At 43.5% G+C, this 17,376-nt stretch overlaps 1 protein-coding gene and 1 pseudogene across 1 annotated transcript in view; one reads left to right on the top strand and one right to left on the bottom strand.

Moving 5' to 3' along the window:
- Window positions 1–17,376, top strand: part of LTBP1 (latent transforming growth factor beta binding protein 1) — a 456,857-nt gene that overhangs the window by 8,040 nt on the left and 431,441 nt on the right. The window lies entirely within an intron of this gene.
- On the bottom strand, window positions 759–857 carry LOC128057059 (uncharacterized; annotated as a pseudogene).

A 17,376-nucleotide genomic window follows, 5' to 3' on the forward strand; every position in this document is an offset into this window, starting at 1 on the left:
GGCCTGGAGTGATCACACATTTTTCGTCAGCCTGCTATGGCCATTGACAGCTGCCTTGCCGGTAGATCTGCCGTGAGGTTTACTGTGGCAGCTGCTGGGAGGGCGGCCCCGGCCCCAGTGCAAGGAGCAGGGGCCCAAGGGTTGGCTGGAAAAATCTTGTCGTGCGGCACAGACAGCCCGGCGAAGGCAGAAGGACCCAGAGGTCAAGTTCACACTGGGTCAAATATGTGTTCTCAGCACTGGTTAAAACAAACATTTAGGAACCATAAATTCTGGGCTGCGATCATACTTAAACCTTCGTGGCGAAGCCCTGAAGCCCCCCGGGCCAGCCTGTGCACCCCGTCCCAGCCTGTGCACCCCGTCCCAGCCTGTGCACCCCGTCCCTGCCTGGCAGGCGTTAGGGAACTGTTTCTCTGTCCAGTGAACCCTGGGCCCTTCGGAAGCCTGACTTGTTGAAAGGACCTTTGGCCACCGCAGGAGTTTGCTGTTTCTGACCCTATTATTTGTTGTCTTGGATATTCCAAACAGACTCAAACATGTTTGGGAGCTCAAATTCAGTTTTCCTAAAATGCAGATTTTGCTTCCAAGTGCTTCCAAGTGATGAGCAGGGTGAAGTGCAAGGGCGGTGTTGCCACTCTGGCAACAGGGAGCAAAATCAGAGCAGAAACTGAAGATCTGCGGATGAGAGAGGGCGATTTGTGCACATTTGTGCGGTTCTTTGGAGCCTGCAGAGGGCATTCCGTTTCTTTTACTTAAAAAAAAGAAAGAAACGCTTCATGAATTTGCGTTTTATGCTTGTGCAGGGATCATCCTTATCTTTGTGTCTTTCTAGTGTTGGTATATGTGCTGCCAAGCACTGGAGAGCATTCCTTGACCTCCACACCCGTGGGGGTGTAGGCCAGGCAGGCATGATTTATTACCCCTGTTTAAGTGGGGGGCAGGGCCCAGCCCCCACCCAGCTCTATGGCTCTTGGTTTGTTGTTCTTTCTGCTGCTTCCTGGAGAGCCCGATGCTGAAACCTCTCTCCTGAGGTCTTGGTCTTGAGCTCCCGTGACAGCCCTCCCTGCCTTGGATGGACTTTCCCTGCCAGAGCTCACTGTGAATTCCCTAGCCCATAACAAAGTACCGCCAACAGGGTGGCTTAGAACAACAGGAATGAGAGCTCTGGAGGTCGGAGGTCCAAAATCAAGATGTCAGAAGGGCTGATTGCTTGTGAAGGTGTGAGGGAAGATCTGTTCCAGGCCTTTCTCCCTGGCTAGCAGAAGGCTGTCTTCTCATTGTGTTTCTTTACCTCATTTTCCTTTAGTCTATGCATGTCTATCTTGAGGTCCAAGTTGCCCCTTTTTATAAGGACACCAATCATATCAGATTAGAGCTCACCTCAATGACCTTGTTTGGATGTGATCACCTCTGTAAAGATCCTAGATCTAGATAAGGTCACAAGGAGTTGGACACTACTGAGTGATTGAGCACCACTAGATAAGGTTACATACTCAGGTACTAGGGATCAGGACTCTAGTTCTTTGTGGGGGGAATCATTCAACTCAGTTGAATCCACAGATGCTCTGCACCTGGGCTTGGGAAGTGGGCTACTTAGAGCCCTGGGCCATCCCCGAGGCACTTGGGGATTCCCTTGCAGTGACCCGAGGGTGGGTGGGTAGAGGCTCAGTTGGGACCCTCCCCCTCAGTCTGACTGTGGATCGAATGTGCCTTCTTCCCTAGTGCAGAAGCTTGGGCTGCTCCAGGGAGCAGGCAATGTAAGGAACTGGCCACTGGTGATTTTGGTTACACCTCTGGCCTTTTCCACTTGGTCTGCTTTAAAGAGATTCTGCATATAGGGTTATTACACCCAGTTTTTCTTTAGTTAGTTGAATGATAAATACATTAAAAAAATGATTTATTTTTGGCTGTGCTAGGTCTGCATTGCTGCATGCGAGGTTTCTCTAGTTGCAATGAGTGGAGGCTACTGTCTAGCTGCAGTGTGCTGGCTTCTCATCTCGGTCGCTTCTCTTGTGGCGGAGCCCAGGCTCTAGGTTCAAGAGCTTCAATAGTTGCGGTGCACGGGCTCAGCAGTTTTGGCTCATGGGCAGGCTCTAGAGCGCAGGCTCACTAGTTGTGGCACAAGGGTGTAGTTGCCATGAGCCGTGTGGGATCTTCCCGGGCCAGGAATGGAAGCCATGGCAGGCAGATTCTTAACCACTGGACCACCAGGGAAATCCCAATACATGTATTTTTATAAGAATTGGAAATTTGCAAAATTGTTAATGATAAAAAATTGTTAATGGTGGTTAAATAAAGTGGTTTTAAAAAAGATTTAAACACTTTGGAACATGTTGGGTGCTTTATTTCTACTAAGTGTTTTATTTTTAATTATAAAATATTTTAAATACACAAAAATGCAGACAATAATACATCCAGCCCTGCTCATTGGGCTCATGTTTTTAAAACCTCCCTGATGTGGTAATTAAGCACAATGATTTATGGATAAGGGAGAGACGAAGGTCTTATCTTGCCTTCACTGCATGTTTTACTAATGATGTTTCCTGTCTTCCTAGTGGAGAGAAAACAGTACATAATTTGTTGATGTGACACAAAGTGGTTGTTTTGGTACTTGTGGAAAAATACAGAGCTGTGTTTGTATACGCTTTTGTGCACCTATTTGCCTAGCTTATTATGAAGGGTGAACATTTCATGTAGGCACAGTCCATTGGGCAGTGAGCATGTGTGTGCACACTGTCATTTAGACCCAAGACAACATGAAGAAAATGCTGTGTTACTCCCCATCATACCCACCTTTTTGCCTTCCTCCTCTTTCTCTCCTTCCTAGGCCAGAGTTTTACTTGCCCTGAACTAGAGGTGGTGGAGTTCCTTGGTTACAAGTTCAGTCTTTGGAGCTAGAATATAAGGCACCTAACTTGATGTTAACACTTTGCCAACACATCCTCACTCTGATCTTGGACTTGACCTTGCCCCTCGTGGGCACCCCAGCCTTTTACACACCCCTCTTGGTGTTTCGCAGATGCCCTTTTCTTCTGGAGGCCCTGTTCTTCTGTTCTTCTTCTCTCTTCCCCTTTTCTGGAGCACTCTGATTGCACTCTTACTTCGCTCTGGGTATGGCTGGACCAGGTGGGAGAGGCATCTTCCCCCACCATCCGCGTGGACCTCCTGGGAAGCAGGATTTTTTATATCATTTTAAGTACCCAGGCTCCCTTCCTTGCTGTAGGACATATGCTAACTGAATTGAGTAGAATTGAATTGAACACGTATCTCTGATTTTGCTGTGTTGTAAATACTCTCCTCTAAATACTACATAAAGAATTCCACTGCCTTTTCCGTCTCCTCTCACCTTTGGGTGGTAATTCCCCTTTGGTTTTCTTTCCACTATATATTTCTGTGTGTTTATCCCTTGCCCGACAGACACTGCTTATTATGACAGCTTTTCAAGGGCACACCACCTTATTCCATTTCCTCCTGCTTCTCTGAAGGCTACCCTGGCATGGCCCAAACCGTAAGACAGCTTTTCCTTTCTCACTGCCAATTTTAGAATCTTTCTGCTCAACATCATCTGATAGAAATTTGGGACTAAGTATAATGAATGTTGTATGATTTTCCCTGTAATTTTAGATCCCCAAATACTGCTCTTGGCCAACTACACTAGTCCCTGTGGTTTTTTCACTCCACCACATTTGAGTAATATTGTTGGCACGGACCTAAGTAAACAGTTTGTGAAATGTTGTGTTTTGTAAATTAGGAGATGGATGGGCTGGTTTTTTAATACATGCTCTTGGTTCTGCTCAACCAGAGGAAGGATGAGTTTGGTCAGTGGATGGGAAGACAAATTGGAGGGAGGTGTTTTTAACTGAAGTTGATGTGGTTGATTTACTCATCAATTATTTAAAGGTGAGAACTAAATGGTTGAAGAGGAACCTTCAGAGGTATTTTGGTAATGAATCAAAGAAGCATCTTTACAGAGGATAGAAGATGTAACCAGCAAAAAACCGCTGGAGGAAAAGAAGATAATAAAATAAGGAAAATATAATAATAAGGACCCTTTATCTTTGTAGACTTAAAAATGTTTGTATTTCTTATAAGATTACAAAACAATTCCAATCTCCCTTTCAGTCTTGCAGGAACTTCAGTTTATTATTGTTACTGCTGCTGCTGCTGCTAAGTCGCTTCAGTCGTGTCCGACTCTGTGCAACCCGAGACGGCATCCCACCAGGCCTGCCGTCCCTGGGATTCTCCAGGCAAGAACACTGGAGTGGGTTGCCATTTTATTGTTACTATTATAAAGTAAAAGTAGAATTGCCATCCTTTCACTGATATGTGTTTTATCTTAACACCATCTCAAGTGGACAGTTAACAATTAGCATCTTCAAAATATTTCATTATAAAAGCTATTTAAATCAGCTCGGAGGTACCACCTCACCTTGATGAATCATTTGCTACAGTTGTTCAGGAGTAGGAGGGAATGATGCTGAAGCTGAAACTCCAGTACTTTGGCTACCGCATGCGAAGAGTTGACTCATTGGAAAAGACTCTGATGCTGGGAGGGATTGGGGGCAGGAGGAGAAGGGGACGACAGAGGATGAGATGGCTGGATGGCATCACGGACTCGATGGACGTGAGTCTGAGTGAACTCCGGGAGTTGGTGCTGGACAGGGAGGCATGGCATGCTGCGATTCATGGGGTCGCAAAGAGTCAGACACGACTGAGCGACGGAACTGAACTGAGGGGCACTTTTGACTCTGCCACTGACTGTGTAATTTAAAGTAGATCAGTGACCTAACTCTTCTGAGATTTTTTTCAACCTGGATGAATGAAACGAATGGGCAGAGGGATCATTCATCACCCAGCCTAATTCAGGTCATTCTTGTGAATATCAGGCATACAAATCCTGCATACAAATCCTCTTCTGTCTTACCCTTTTCCACATTGTATCACAGCTGCACGTGTGCATGTGTGGCTGTGTGCTTCTCAGCTGGAATGTGAGCTCCATCTGTGAGGGAAGGGATCATACCACAACTGTCTTTTTATCCTCAGGACCTAGTAAGTACATGGAGTTTCAGGGAAGGAAGGATGGGATGGAATGTTTGAATGAATGAATGAATGAATGAATGATTCATTTGTTATACTTTCACTCAGTCCCTGTGTGCTAGTTAATGCCTCACAGAAGGTATTAAGTACAAAGAAGGAAAAAAACTAGGGCAGTAGGTTCAAGAGTGGTGGGGGCTGGGAGAGAGGGGTGGAGTAAGGAAAGGTCTCTATAAGGAAATGACTTATGAGACCTGTGTGGTATGAAAGGGTGTGGAGGAAGGGCTTTTTCAGCCAAGAGAACAGCTAACACAAAGGCCTTGGGCTGGGAATAGGCCTGACCCTGTACAGGACTCCAGACGTGAGTTTTGCTGGGTTGTCAGTGAAAGCTAGAGTAATAGGTGGTGAGGGAGACAGGGCTGGAGCCCCAGTCAGGTCTTATGGAAAACCATAAATAGGGAAGTTACAGATAGAAGTGGATTTTATTACTAAGGAATAAACACAGTATAGGATTTGGTATTTTTCATCACTAGTTAGAAAGCATGGAAAAAGAATTTTGTTGACCTTTGTTAAAAAAAAATTGAAGTATAGTTGATTTACAATGTTGTATCAGTTCCTGGTATACAGCAAAGTGATTCAGAGATACACACATCCATTCTTTTTCATATTCATTTCCATAGTGGTTTATTCCAGGATGTCAAATATAATGCCTTGTGCTATACAATAGAACATTGTTGTTCATTTTCTCTATAGTAGTTTGTATCTGCTAATCCCAACTCCTAATTTACCCCTCCCCACCCCCTTTCCCTTTTGTTAATCATAAGTTTGTTTCCTATGTCTGTGAGTCTATTTCTGGCTTGTAAATAAGTTCATTTGTATTAACATATTTATTTCCACATATAAATAATATCATATGATACTTGTCTTTATCTGTCTGACTTTCTTCATTTAGTATGAAGTGCGGTTTCCAGGCCCATCATGCTGTTATCTACTGATGGACATTTAGGCTGTTTCTGTGTCTTGCCTATTGTAGATTGTGTTGCTTTGAACACTGGGGTTCATGTATCTTTTTGAATTATAGTTTTCTCTAGATATAGGCCCAGGAGTGGGATTGCTAGGTCATATGGCCACTCTATTTTTAGTTTTTAAAGAAACCTCCATACTGTTTTCCATGGCTGCACCAATTCACATTCCGACAACCGACAGTGGAGGATGTTTCCCTTTTCTCTTCACCCTCTCCAGCATTTGCTATTTATATACTTTTTAACGATGGACATTCTGACCAGTGTGAGGTGGTACTTCATTGTAGTTTTGATTTGCATGTCTCTAATAATTATTGATGTTGAGTATCTCTTCATGTGCCTATTGACTATCTGTATGTCTTTTTTGGAGAAATATCTACGTCTTCTGCCTATTTCTTGATTGGGTGGTGGTGGTTGTTCTGTTACTGAGTTTGTGTGAACTGTTTGTATATTTTGGAAATTAAGTCCTGGTTGGTCACATTGTTTGCAAATATTTTTTCCCATTCCATGATTGTCTTTTCATTTTGTTTACGCCGTGCAAAAGCTTGTCAGTTTAATTAGGTCCCATTTCTTTATTTTTGCTTTTATTTCTGTTGCCTTGGGAGACTGACCTAAGAAAACATTGCTAGGTCAGAGAATGTTTTACTTACGTTGTTTTCTAGGAGTTTTCATGTCGTGTCATATTTAAGCCATTTTGAATTATTTTTGTTTATGGTGTGAGGGAGTGTTCTAACTTCATTGATTAACACGTGGGTGTCCAGCTTTCCCACCACCACTTGCTGAGGAGACTGTTTTTTCTCCATTGTATATTTTTGCCTCCTTTGTTGAAGATTAATTGATGGGGTGACTGGGTGTGTGGGTTTATTTCTGGGCTGTCTTCAGTTCCATTGACTGATATGTCAGTTTGGGGCCAATATCACACAGTTTTGATTACTATAGTTTTGTAGCATTGTCTGAAGTCTGGAAGGGTTGTGCCTCCAGCTTTGTTCTCTTTCCTCAGGATTACTTTGGCAATTCTGGGTCTTTTATGGTTTCATATAAGCTGTAGGATTATTTGTTCTAGTTCTATAAAAAATGTCATGGGTATTTTATAGGAATTAATGCAATTGAATGTGTAGATTGCTTTGACATTGTGGCCATATTGATGATGTTAAATCTTCCAATCCAAGAGTATGGGATCTGTTTCCATTTCTTTAAATGATTTGAGTTTCCTTTATCAGAGTTTCATAGTTTTCAACATGCAAGTCTTTGACCTTCTTGATCACGTTTTTTTCTTAATGTGCTTTTAAAAGAGATCACTTTTTAGATTTTCCCTTTCTGATATTTTATTGTTAGTGTAAAGAAATACAGCAGATTCAATCATTAATTGAAAAATAGGGTTTTAAATAGAAATTTTAATCCCCTTTATTGCTAATCTGTATTGATGAGAAAAGCGGCGTCCGGAAGAGTGAAGTACCCAAGGTCACACCCAAATTATGGTCACAGTCCAACTGCCTGTGTTGTACCCAGATCTCCAGACCGGCCCCGTGCCGCCTGAACTTCCATGCCTCAGCCAAGCTCTGCCAGAAGATAACACGCTCACCAGAGCCATGAGGCTGAGACTTAGGATGAAAGTTTGAGTATCAAAAAAAAAAAAAAGTCTCTGGTATGTTAACTGCTGTGTTAACAATTAGGGAGATCTTCACGTGATACTAAATAAAAAATAAAATGTTAAATCCTTCAAAAAGTTTAAAGGTAAAAATCCCAATCTTGTATTGTAGGAAATTCACAGAGAGTGGTTAGGATGTATTAAAGTAAGAGTGTCAAATTTTAGCATTGCATTTGAATTCTGTTCTTCAGTGCCCCTTCTCCCCTCAATCTAACATACAGATTTTGGGGTGAAACTGAAGTAGGTACAAAGGCAACCTGGGTGATTTTGTTCCTCTTTGTAAATGAGGTTAATGGCACCCATTGGCTACATCTCCCATTTTGTAAGTGAAGATCAAATAAAATGAGGTTCATGAACATACTGCACAAAAGAGCCCTATTAGTATAAGGTGATGTTAAAATGATTTCTGTTTTGTGAACATTTTTCAATTGTTAGTGAAAATTGTTTCCTGTAATGTGTTGGTATAATTCTTGTCTTGAAAGTGAGAAGGCTTAATGTATTTCTTAAGTTTTGGGGGATCACAGAGCTTGTGTATCACGTCTTTACATTGATCATCTGTTTACCAATGATTTATAGTCTCCGGGGGCCAACTCCTAAAAGTTGGCTTGAAAACAGGCAAAAATACCTAAATCGCCACTTTACTACCCTTACCCACAACGCACAATTGATTTGCTTTATTCTCCTAAAGGTAGAGTGCAGGCAAAGACAACCCTTCTTTCACGAAAGCTCTGTTTCTTTCTTATTGTGATAATGAAAAGGTTGTGTTTTTAGTCCAAAGTTTCTCAGTAATCAGAGGTGAAATAATACAGATGATAAGTTAAATGACAGGCAGGGTCCCTATTTTTGTTTTACTTTTTATCGGTTGGGAAGTTGGCCTCCGCAGCATTTCTGCATATACAATAGACTGTCAGTTGCTTGATTAATAAGCGTTACAAGTCACATTTGTTTTGCGGCAAAGACCAGCTGAAATTCATTTAACTCAGTGGCAATTGAGATTATGTTAGTAAGCCATTCCTTTTGTTAGGAGAGAATGTATATTATAGCAAACCTCCTGGATGAGGGTTTTTAATGCCCACTGTTGAATGTTTGAGAGCCTTTCTCTGGTACAGTTGCCCCATACCTTCCTGTAATAGTCTGCCTGAATGGCACGTCACAGACCTAGTGGTTCTCAAAGCGTGGTCCCTGGATCAGGGGCAGCAGCATCACCCAGGAACTTGCTAGAAAGGCAGACTCTAACGCCCCATCCTGGACTCACTGAATTAGAAGCTCTGAGGTTGGGACCCAGCACTCTTGTTTTAATGCACACTCCAGGGGGTGCCGATATAGCTATGGTTTGAGAACCACTGCTCTGGCCAAACCCATTTCCACCTCCTCCCTTTCTGCGTCCCTGTCCCCTCCCTCCCGCACCACTCCATGGTCCTCCGTCATGCACCCTCTCCTTGATCACCTATGGTGGGGAGGAGTCCAGGGAGATTGGCTCCTGTGGGCTCCAGGCCTTGGGGACTGGAAGCTTGGGTTTTCTCCTCTGCCCAAGGGCCTGGAGACATTCCTTCATCCCAGATGGGAACCTCAGACCCGAGCAGGCGCTGCCATGCACATGGCCACACAGTCTGTTCTGCACAGTCACCGAGGAGACTTGGAAAAGCCATTTTTGCCCCTCCGTGAATATGAGTTTTGTATCTTTGGGCCTTCCTAGTTCTCTTCTTCACTGTGGATGGTATTAAAATCACACTTCATACTCTTCCTACATTTATCAGCTTTGTGGGTACACAGGCCCCCTTTGCCTCACACCCCGCTGTGGAATGTGTAAGAAATGTGGGTTGTGGGAATGACTTTTTGATGAAATAGAAACAGACTCACAGATGTAGAAAACAAGCTTATGATTACCAAAGGGAAAGGGGGTGGGGAGGGACAGATTAAGAGTTTGGGATTAGCAGATACAAACTACTGTATATAAAATAGATAAACTTTAAGGTTCCACTATATAGCATGGGGAATTATAGTCAATATCTAGTAATAAACCATAGTGGAAAAGAATATGAAAAAATATATGTTCTATATATGTTCTCTATATTATATTATACATAAGATAGATATACCTGAATCAGTTTGCTGTACACCAGAAAGGAACACCACATTGTAAATCAACTATACTCCAATAAAAAAAAAGAAATGCAGGTTGTAGGGCCCCATCCCGGACCTACCACAGTGGAGCCCCGGGGGGATCACCCGTGACTCTTGTTTTCACAGGTACCCAGCCAGCTGATCCACAGGAAGCTTGAGGACCCTGGGTTTAAAGTGGGTCTACTGAAGTAAAAGACGTCTCAGGCAAGGAATGATGTGAAAGGTTGTAAAAAATTAATAAAAGGAATAGGAGCAAATGTAACATCTTGTTTTGGAGGCAGGTACTGCTTCTCGAGTCCAAGATAATTTAAAAGTGAAATGAAGAGCAAGCTCTAGTCCAGAACATGCCCTCAGCGTTGGCAGGGACAAAGCCTTCTTGTGTGGAGATGAGGAAGTTCAGATGGAGAAGGGACAAGTCAGTGCTGCTCGGCCATTCCTTGGGGTCCTGCTGACTCATTCCTGGAAGTTGCTGGAGGAATGCATCAGATCTTTGGAATTAGCCCAGTTAAGAATTTCAGCAGTGACACACACTTTTATGAGATGTGTGTTTAGGAAAGGAATTGCCTATCATAAAACCAGGAGCTTTGGTAGAAAAAGAATGAATACGGAGTTGATTTGCTTGTCCTGTGAAATAGGGACGGTTTTCCCCATCACGTGTCTTTTTTTCCTACAAAATAGTGGATGCAAAAATACTTTATCTGTGTATGGAAGGAAAATTAGGTTTTTTAAAAAAAATATCTGTTTCTTCTCCAAGTAGAAATACTTTTTTTCTGGGGCAGGGGTGGGGTATCTTATTTAAATTATCAGTTACTATGATAATAGTTACACCTGGTTAAAAGTAAGTATTGTCTTTTCTTCCCAATGGAAACGTAGTTATTTCCAAAAACCCATATGTTGCTCTTGATTGAAGCATCCAGAAGTTTAAATGTTATGTAGACAAGGCTGCAGTACTGGAAAATGGTGCTCAAATTTTGAAAAGACCCAAATTTGAAGAATGGCTTAAAATATGGATTAAAAAAAATTAGTTCTCATTCCTTCAGTCTCAGTATGGGTAAACACTTTACAAAGAAAACAAACAAACAAAAAATAAATAAACTGCTAACATTTATGTAGCTGAGTTATCTCTTTAAATGTCCCTAAAGGCCTATACCTTACACTTGCTTAGCCTTTCATTTTAATTCACTAAACTTTTAATAAAGTACTATATAGAAGGCAATGTACAGATGGCTAAGACCCTGCTCTGTGGAGCCGACAGCCCAGTGGAGGAGGCCGAGATGATGATAACACCGGGAGTGTGGCTGCACACCGTAAGGTAGCCCCTGATGGGTGACTGCCTTGTATAATTCCCTGCTCTTGAGTGTGGGAAGAACCTGTGACTTGCTTCAGGTCAGTACAATATGTCAAAAGTGATAGAATGTCATTTCCTTGGTTACGTTATGTGTGACTCTGTCTTGGTGGGCTGGAGTGAGAGACTTCCTGCTGGCTTGGGAAAAGTGGGCTGCCCTATAGGGCTGGTGGCTTGCCTATGCAGAGGACCATGTGGCAGGAAGCTTGGGCTGTCCTTAGCTGGTAACCAGTATGAAGCTGGGGCGCTCAGTCTGACAGCCACAAGGAAATGAAGTCTGCCAACAACCTGAATGATCTTGGAAGTAGATTCTTTCCCTCTTGAACCTCAGATGAGACTGCAGCCCCACTGACACCTTGATTATAGCCTTGTGAAACCCTGAAGCAGAAGAGCTGGTTGATTTGTGCTCAGACTGCTCACTTACAGAAACTGTGAGATAATAAATGGATATGGTTCTTAGCTTTTGAAACGCTGATGCTATGTTAGGCACAATAAGGATGAATGTGCAGATGCCAGAAGAGCAGCCCAGCCCCAAGGCTCATTCATTCGTCAAAGGAGCACCAAGTGAACACGTTCTGTGTGCCATTCACTTTCCAGTACTAGAAATGCAAACATGAGTGAAGCATGGTTGTATCTTCGAGTAGCTCCCAGTCTGGAGTAGTGACGCTTTGAAGGAAGGACCTTGCTTTTCTTTGGCGAGATATTAGAATAGGAACTGTTTGAAATGGCTTTTGAGGATAGAATTTGGACTTGGGGAGTCTGGTGGGACAACTCTCATTCCATTAATGGGTGGTGCTGACTTTATAGTTTGGCTGGAAAAGGGGTTCTCCCGTTGGGAGGGTTTGGATTTGCTTTTACCGCAAGTCTTATTAAAGAGGAAGAATCTACCATTGCAGCAGATGGATAAGGCATCCTTGTAGATTAAAGGGGTAAGCTCTATGGCCAAAGTGGACAGCATTCAATGTTACTTTAAGAACAATAAAATTACAAATCATGAGGGCTCGGAAACATCCCCTGATAATCCTTTCATTCAAATCCTATGTGGATCGCAGAGTTATAAAGCTGGATTGTCAAAATAGTCCTGGGTAATTTTCTTCTAAGCCATTTGTCATATTGTGTGTTTTTTCTTATTGAGGGGGACTTGTGGGTAATGAAGACAACAGCTTACATTTGGTATGTTTTTAGCTTTTAACCGAGGACTCTCAGGTGAGGTCCTCCAAGGACCCTTTCCAGACGCTGTTTACAGAAGGTACTACCATGCTAGAAGGTGGTGTCAGTGACAGGGTGGCCTCACCCACGGCCCTGAGATCCTCAGTTCCTAGAGCACCAGTATGCATCTTTTGTCCAGTGTGTACCTGGACAAGCACAAGACTGTCAGCTTCTGCTTTTTTCCCATGATCATCTCATTCTGCTGCTGATACGATGAGTGCTTTTGGCCGTCTCTTTTCAGATCTGAATACATTTCAGGTTCCCCTTTCATCTCTCCTGATGCGTTCTCATCACTCAACTTGGTGGTAAAACACGTGGCTTTGAAGGGCTTCTCTGATCTTGTGTGACCTTGTGGAATCTTCATTCCTGATGGTTTTTTAAAACAGGGGAGCAGTTTCTCTGGCATACTTTAGCTCAGCAGCATCTGTGGAGTGGGCTTGGCAGGGGTCCTGCAGGCGGGTCTGGGGACATTGAGGGGTGAGAATCGGAATATTACGGATGGATTCGCCCTGTCTAAACCTCTAGGGGGCACATCTTTGTTTCTTCTGGAAACCACAAAGAAGATCCAAGTTATTTTTTCCACCCCTTCTTTATCTGGCTTCTGATCAGCTTTTTCCACTTCCCACACCTCTAAGCTTCTCTGTCTGTTCCTGAAGGAAGACCATGGGTCATGTGAAGCTTTCTAAGGGTGTTTCTTCTGTCAGTTGCAGGGGCTAGAAGGTTTCTTGTATCTTTCCTGTGCCTAGTACATGGTAGATACTCAAAAATATTTTTGAATGAATGAATGAATCTCTGACCCTGTTGACAGGATTAAGTTTTATAAGCATAGAAGATTGAATTTGATTCTTTCATGTTTCTTAGGGAAGTCTAGACTCTCAGCTGCCAGGGTAATGGATCATCTAGGACTTTTGGGAAGATGTTGGTGAGGATGTAAATTGACTGGAGGGTGATGCAGAGGAAGCTAGAGTCAAGTGGAGTGGGTGTCTGCAGGTACGGTGGGAGATGGGGGTGAACTTTGAGGCAGAGTTAAGCAGGACCCTGTGATTGTTAAGTGGAAGTTACATAGACTAGCTGAAGGAAGAGAGGCTGTTTTTTTTTTTTTTTTTTTTTTTTTTTAGCCAGGTAACTTGGAAGCCTAAGGTTGATGCTAATTTTAGGTCTCACTGGATCTGAGGAATTGAATGGGCATATCAAGACCAGATAAGCTACTTTATCTGCAGAGCTCAGGGCAAAATGAAAATGTGGGAACCCTTGTTAAAACACATTACCTAGGGGTAGGTTACGTGTTAGCTGTTGTTAATTTCCGAGCAAGAATAGTAATAACCAGGAGTAAGTTCTGCCCTTTACCATTTGGGGAGCTGCTTTCTGGATCCAGTGCTTACTGTGCACACTGATACTTTGTACCTCTGCAGTTTGCAAAGGTTTCAGGCCAATTAATTTATGGTCTCTTGTATCTGCTGGGAATTATCATGATCTCTGGGTGTTCTGCCAGCCTGGAGTGCTTCTAGAACTCACATTTAAATTTCAACCCAGTGATGACTATTTTTATCAGATCTATGGAGACAAAGTATAGAGGAGATTAAACATTTTTTTTTTTTTTTAGTGTAAGTTTAGTTTGAGTAACTTTTCCATAAAATTCTAATGGAGTTCCATTTAAAGAATTTCAATTAGAAACACATGGTGTGAGTTTCCCAACGCTTAACACTGTTGGTTTGGAGTCATATTATTCTTTACTATTTGCTTGTATTGTTTACATGAAGACTGGTGTCTGGGTCACTAACCACATTTTCGTGAATTTGGATGCTTTTCTTCTAGATTTCCTGAATACCTTCTTTGATGACTGTTTTATAATCTGCTAAATAAATGAATGTGTGTGGGGGAGCGATCTTCAGATTACCTCGTCTGATTCATAGCACAGTCCTGCAAAGCAGCTGTGTGGGGAGAAGTCCTACATTTCATTAGTCATTTTTATGACTCAGTTTGGTATTGGGATTCTACCTACCTGTCTGTGGAGCGTTTTCATCTGAGACAAATTAACTGAGCTTTTGGGTGCCACATAAAGGAAGGTGCGTGTCAGAGCTTTGCATGAAGAAATTAGTCACTTTAACTGTAAGGTGGTCAAGGAGCATCCTTGCTCCTGGGAAGCCCTGGCATTTGTTCGTTGCTCATGGTGGACAGTCCATCACTCACACATGAACAGTTTACTCTGAAGGATTATAATAGCTACTGCCTCTGGCTCCAAGTTGGATTGTGCAGTTAATAAAGATGGCTATAGCAGATTTCTGAGAGTGTGATGACAAAACTTTGACTTGAGAAGAAGAGAGTGCTTATTTTCTTTTGCTTGAATTTGTTCCTCATTTTGCTTTTTATCTCCCATCACAGAACTTGTTGCTTAAAGTTATAGAACAGAATATGATCTCATATTTGCTCATCTTTCTTTTTAAATATTTGCCCACATAAATACCTGTAGCTATAGAGAATTTATAGGTGGCGATAGTGGTAAAGAACCCGCCTGCCAGTGCAGGAGACGTAAGAGACTTGGGTTCGATCCCTGGGTCGGGAAGATCCCCTGGAGGAGGAAATGACAAACCACTCCAGTATTCTCACCTGGAGAATCCCACAGACAGAGGAGCAAGATAGGCTACAGTCCATAGAGTTGCAAAGAGTCAGACATGGCTGAAGTGACTTAGCACACACATAGAGAATTTAAGTCACCTTGAAGTATCTAAATATTAAGCTGGCTTTTGGTGGCTTTGGAAAGTATATAAAAGTCACACATAGATTTTCATGTTAAAAATAAGGGTTTGGGATCAGAGGATGAACTCACTGACTGCTTTGACTTGTTTTTAATTGTTGCACAACTTCAGTGACACATTGATGCTTGGCAGAATGACATGGGGTAGGGTTTCAGGAACTGTTTTAAGTTGTGGTACATAACAGAAAACGCCTGTCATCTTCAGTGGGTGTGCTGACAGCAGGAAGGGGGTGGCTGAAATCCTATTTGAAAACAATCTAGGAAATCATTTGAAAATCATCAGCCGTGTACGCTATCCCCACTCCAGTCCAGGAATCCTTCAGGCACCTCTGCCCCAGGACACTTAGCCGCTGCTTGAATCCTTCTAGAGACACGAAGCTCACTTCTTCATGACCAGCTTTTTATTTTTCTTTAACATTTATTTGTGAAAAATTAAATTGACTTTGTAGAGCTTAAATATGCTTAAATACTTTTCATTCATTTCCTAGTATCAGTAGTCTTAAATAATTTTCATTTAAATAATGAGATTTTCATTCATGTCCTAATACTGGTAGTCACTACTTGTAGGTGACAAAAGGAGTCCTCATGGGCATAAGGAGGAAGATGACGTGTGATTTCTGATTCTTGCGTTTTCTCAGCGTGCTTCTCCTTGATAGCATCTTACAACAGTTGGCCAATTCAGCAAGTATTTGTTGAGCATCAGTTATACGCGAGACCGTCTCAGTGCTAGGGTGGAAGTTGTGGGGACACAAAGATGAGTTGGTTCTTGCCACCCAAGAGTATGCTGCAGTGTAAAGTGGATCGGAAAAGCACATGGATTAGTTTAAGAGGGAAGCCAAGGGCCATGGGATCCAAAGGAGAGAGATCTGTATCAAACGCAGTGCATTCGAGAAATTGCAGAGCAGCACACGGAGGGAGGTGAGTTCGGTGGGTAGGATGCTTCTGCAGGCTGGGACTGGGAGAAGGGCATTCTTGGCAGAGAGAACAGGGGTGAGCCAAGCCTGGGGGTGGAGGCATGAGTTGTGTCCATAAGGTGGGGGTTTACTCAGTTTACAGAGTGCTTGTGGAGGAGGTTAAAAAGAAAGTGTTAGTCGCTCAGTTGTGTCTGACTCTTTGCGACCCCATGGACTGTAGCCCGCCAGGCTCCTCTGTCCATGGAATTCTCCAGGCAAGAATATTGGAGTGGGTTGTCATTTCCTTCTCCAGGGGATCTTCCCAACCCAGGGATCAAACCTGGGTCTCCTACATTGCAGGCAGATTCTTTACTGTCTGAGCCACCTGGGAAGCCCTGTGGAGGAAGGGCAGGTGGAAGGGCCACGTGGTAGGCTCTGAGAGGCGGATTCCACCCCCGCTCCCCAGTCATTTGTCCAGGAGAGCCACGGTTCCACGGGATTGGAATACAGGTGTTGTCACGGAGCCTCAGCTTCCTGGTCCGAAAGTATAGATCCATGCATATTGTAAGGATTGCAGAGTGAGTGAGTGAAAAACCCAGTGCCATCCATGACTGGCAGGAAGCAGAGGCTTGACAAACAACAGTTGTTATGTTCTTGTGTTTGATATGTTCAGAAAGCCTGGGAGGGGCAGGAGCCAATCCTGCTGTGGGGATGCAGGGCGATTTATGAAAGTGAAAGAAAGTGAAGTCGCTCAGTCGTGTCCGACTCTTTGCGATCCCATGGACTGTAGCCCACCAGGCTCTTCCGTCCATGGGATTCTCCAGGCAAGAGTACTGGAGTGGGTTGCCATTTCCTTCTCCAGGGGATCTTCCCAACCCAGGGACTGAACCCAGGTCTCCCAGATTGCAGGCAGATGCTTTAACCTCTGAGCCACCAGCTCAAATAATAGGGCGATTTATAGAGGAAAACAAACCACTTCAGAGGTGGAGCTCTAGGAAAGAAAGGAAGGTGTATATATGCCAGTGGTGGCAGTGGGAATGGAAAGAGGGCCAGGGACATTGATCAAGGAGATAGAGTTGGGTTTAATGTTTGGGGCAGGAGAGAGAGGGGAGAGAGGTCACCTTGCGTTTTGGAGGAAGGAGAGGAAATAAGGGGAGCCAGTATTGGGTGTGTGGGAGCGGGCACCCTCCAGGCAGGGCTGTGGAGGTGGGAGAGTGCTGCTAGGGGAGGTTCACTGTGGACAGGGGAGCGTGCTGGGCACGGGCAGGCGGGTGGGAGCCCAATTGCAGGGGCGCGCAAGCCAGCTTTGGATGTGCTGCAGGAGGAGCCAGAACTGAAAAGGGGCT

Source organism: Budorcas taxicolor, chromosome 11, assembly GCF_023091745.1.
Source record: "Budorcas taxicolor isolate Tak-1 chromosome 11, Takin1.1, whole genome shotgun sequence".
NCBI classification, from domain to species: Eukaryota; Metazoa; Chordata; class Mammalia; order Artiodactyla; family Bovidae; genus Budorcas; species Budorcas taxicolor.